Source organism: Schistocerca nitens, chromosome 5 (genome assembly GCF_023898315.1).
Source record: "Schistocerca nitens isolate TAMUIC-IGC-003100 chromosome 5, iqSchNite1.1, whole genome shotgun sequence".
Classification (NCBI taxonomy): Eukaryota; Metazoa; Arthropoda; class Insecta; order Orthoptera; family Acrididae; genus Schistocerca; species Schistocerca nitens.
In genome coordinates, this window is record NC_064618.1 from 827,010,236 (window position 1) to 827,014,900 (window position 4,665).

A 4,665-nucleotide genomic window follows, 5' to 3' on the forward strand; every position below is an offset into this window, starting at 1 on the left:
TGACAGGTGACATCAGTTCACAGTAAATATGGAGCACATATATCGTTTGCCAGAGTAATGCGTACGAAGTGTGCCGCGCGGGATTAGCCGAGCGGTCTAGGACGCTGCAGGCATGGACTGTGCGGCTGGTCCCGGCGGAGGTTCGAGTCCTCCCTCGGGCATGGGTGTGTGTGTTTGTCCTTAGGATAATTTAGGTTAAGTAGTGTGTAAGCTTAGGGACTGATGACCTTAGCAGTTAAGTCCCATAAGACTTCACATACATTTTCCGTACGAAGCGTCTGCTACGCATAGGGAAAATATTCAAAAGAAATGACAAAATTTCAGAGATTTTACTTGTCTCATACACACATGATTTTGTGTGTATAGGACTGAAGCAGTGAGTTAAAATTTGTACCAATGCCGGGAATCGAGCCTGGGGTTCCTGATTACTAGGCAGGTGCGTTAACCACTACGCCACCTTGGCGCACCAGTTCACACAGCTGCACGGATTCCCTGGCGCGTCTCCATCCTCAATCCAAATTCTCACTGCCGCCCCAGTCTACTTTGAATTTCCCCCTACGCACGAACTGAATTGATGAGGCTCTCCATGTTCTGGAATAGCACCTCAGCCTCGAACTAGATGGGGGATCCAGCCTAAAACCCAGGCACAGGTACTTATACAAATGAAATAATACAATTTCAGATGCTGAGGTGCTATTCCAGAACTTGGAAATTCTGGTTCTGTGTGAGGGGGAAAGTGAGCAGGAGTCCTGGGCTCGATTCTTGGCCTTATTAAAAATTTTTGCTCGCCGCTTCAGTTTATATACATAAAAAAGTTGTTCTTTAATATTCCCTCGACAATGGAGTCATTAGAGACGTACTGGGCGTAGGCCGACCACCTTTGATCGCACGTAGTGAGGAAGTAGAATGCTGTACTATCACGACTGATACAAACTCCGTTCAACGAAGCGACGTGCGTTTAACTTTGGGCTTTAAGTCTGTTCCAATTAAAATGGAAGGGGATGTGCGAAGGAATCGCCCGTGACAGCTTCTCGTGAGCTACCCCTGCATTCAGCTGAGCGATCAACGGAAACTGTGAAAAACTTAAATCAAGATGTCTGGACAGTGATTTGAACTGTACACCCAGTTAATGCCATCACGGTGGCTTAACCATAGCGTCAACTTCACGTGTGTGACCACAACATCGACGAAACTTCTGATGCTAAAACCATTTTCAGTGACCAGCCCCATCTGTCAAATTCTTTGCACAGATCAAATTTATTGCATCAAGTGCTGTATTATAACATTGGCCAGTTTTTGGCGTCTGACCAGTTTCAAATGTCCGCAAAAACAATAACGAGTAAATATGTAAAAAATAATTATAAAACTTTGTAAAGAGTACTCATGTTAAAAAGAATGTTTTACATTTTTGCTTTGTAGAGCCGGCTCGGGTGTCCGAGCGGTTCTACGCGCTTCAGTCCAGAACCGCGCGACCGCTACGATCGCAGGTTCGAATCCATGAATGTATGTGATGTCCTTAGGTTAGTTAGGTTTAAGAAGTTCTAAGTTCTAGGGGACTGATGACCTCAGCAGATAAGTCCCATAGTGCTCAGAGCCATTTGAACCATTTTTTGCTTTGTAGATATTGTTATTGCAGGTATCTGAAAACGGCCGCAGGCCGAAACTAAACAGTAATTCTTGTCATACATGGTGCAATAAATTTAACCTAAAAATATATCTGAGAGCCCACGGTGGAAATTTAAAACTGTTTTAGCATTGATAACGAATGAAGCACAATAGAAAAAAAAAACAGCTACCAAAATATCATGCGATAAAGTGGGACACATGCAGACGTACTTACGACATCATTTATCACGTGATCACCTGTTTCAGTGCTTCAGTATACTACTTTCAGGCCGTAATTGGCTGAGTCAGTTGGTAGTTGATGGTCGGAGACACAACGTCGTTGTTACAGGTAGTCTGCGAAAATTAGATCGTAGATGTTGGCCACAGATGGAATCGTGTATAGAATTGGATTGGAGTTACCCCTTAGCGTCAGTGAAGGCCTGACGATGGCGTACTGAAGCACGGAAACTGGTAGTCATATAATAAATGACATCGTAAGGACGGCTGCAAGTGTTCCGTTTTATTACATAAGTGAACGGCCGAAGTCCCTAAGGTCTCCAATCACAAGGATGCATATACAAAAAATTTCGTGCAGTTTGTCTCCGCCTAACACTGCCTTCCTATGAGCTTATCCAGCCGCTAGTTCAGTAGCTTAATAAGCGTTCGGCCATCAGACCGTCCTAACAGTTGAATTGCGTATTAGTTGGTGGCGGTGTGAATACCCTTTGTTATGCTAGTGTTTCAATCTGAGGCGCAGATTGGGTGTGACGTACTTCGGAACATCGTGGCATCTTGATCACCTTACGCCACGGCCAATGGTATGTGCTTAGTCGAACGTGCGGTGCAACAGCCGCCAGTTCTCCGTTCCTGGTCTGCAGTGGTGAACCTGTTTCTCTCGAAGGTCTGACATGCAGATTCGAGGCGCCTATACACACACACACACACACACACACACACACACACACACAAGGAGAGAGACAACCGTGCGCAGTTACGGCTGACTGATGGCGGCAATGACGCCGACATAGTCCAGTGTCGCACGGCGTCCTTTCGCCAGGCGTAACAGCTCTGGCCTCCGCTGAAATATATGGTCTACGCTGCCGCGGCGTGACTGTTTGTGTGTGTGTGTGTAGGTGGGTGGGCGATTGCGCTGACGGCGCACAGACGGCGCTTTCAATCAGGCGCGCGCCGCGCCCACGTGCCCAGTAAATCATCGTCGCCCGCCACAGCCGGGCCTATTAATCTCGGCTGACGCGACGGCGCTCTGCCGCCGAGCCCGGCCATGCTGGCACCTGCATTGCACTGCACGCGAAGAACCTCACGTGCACTCTGTAATCTCACAATTAATGAAATATTTCGGGCCGTTATGTAGTGGTTTAAGGGGTTTCACTTCAAAACCCGCCGTTTCGTCCCCATCTGCGGAGGCCATTTCCAGGGGTGATCGTAGCTTTGTTGAACGTCCGATTCACACCATGGCTCGCTACAGTACACCATCTTCAGACCTAAACTGAATCGGTATTTGATGGTTGGAGAGACAACGTCGTTGTTACATGTAGTCTACGAAAACCAGTTGGCCAGGGTGGCGAGACAGGGTGTCAAAAATGGTTCAAATGGCCCTGAGCACTATGAGACAAAACTTCTTTGGTCATCAGTCCCCTAGAACTTAGAACTACTTAAACCTAACTAACCTAAGGACATCACACACATCCATGCCCGAGGCAGCATTCGAACCTGCGACCGTAGCGGTCGCGCGGTTCCAGACTCTAGCGCCTAGAACCGCTAGGCCACTTCGGCCGGCGAAAGGGTGTCAATCGGACGTTCAACAAAGCTACGAACCATCTTGAAAATGCCGGCCGGAGTGGCCGAGCGGTTCTAGGCGCTACAGTCTCGAACCGCGCGACCGCTACGGTCGCAGGTTCGAATCCTGCCTCGGGCATGGATCTGTGTGATATCCTTAGGTTAGTTAGGTTTAAGTAGTTCTAAGTTCTAGGGGACTGATGACCTCAGATGTTAAGTCCCATAGTGCTCAGAGCGATATCAACCGTTTTGAGAATTACGCACAGGAGAGAAGTGGTTAGAGGAACGTGATCGCCAGAGGGCCCTTCGTACCCTGCGGCACTCCGTTGCAAGAAACGAATGATAAAATTCCGTACTAGGGAATGAACAACATTATCTACTTAATGCAGTATATTATGTAAACAGAAAAGGAACAAATGGTTCAAATGTCTCTGAGCACTATGGGACTTAACATCTGAGGTCATCAGTCCCCTAGAACTTAGAACTATTTAAACCTAACTAACCTAAGGACACCACACACATCCATGCCCGAGGCAGGATTCGAACCTGCGACCGTAGCGGTCGCACGGTTCCGGACTCAAGCGCCTAGAACCGCTCGGCCACAATGGCCGGTGTCGGTATTCGCCTGCGCCACATCATCGCCAGTGATGGGATGCATATCGAGTATGTCATAACCTAAATCCGGACGTTTACATGTTGAATAAAGTGTGTGCACGCCGTAGTTTGTAACTAATTTACGTTTTTCCATATAGTCCAATAATTGTCACGGTGTACATTCAAAGGCCCCCGACGCCTATAATTTTGGCGCCCTATAGCGTCGCTGGATGACGTTTCCGGACATGGGTTGCTATCCAAAACATTATTTGCTCACTCCACTCTACAAGTCCTAGAAGCTAGTAACGGGAATTTCCGAGCACCCTGTAAATATATCCGACGAATGCCGAGAGGGTTTATTTAGATCAGCCGCTTCTTCCCCTCCGTCTCTAGCGCCTTCTCCATTGGGCTCCGCCTCAATCGCCTCACAGTCCAAGTCCCCACTCTACTCCCCTCGCCTCCTCTCTCTCTCTCTCCCTCCTCTTCTCCTCTCTCTCTCTCTCTCCCTCCTCCCTCCTCTCTCCTCTCTCTCTCCCTCCTTCTCTCCTCCCTCCTTCTCTCCTCCCTCCTCTCTCTCTCTCTCTCCTCCCTCCTCTCTCTCCTCTTCTCCCTCCTCCCTCCTTTCTCCTCTCTCCTCCTTCCTCTCTCCTCTCTCTTCTCTCTCTCTCT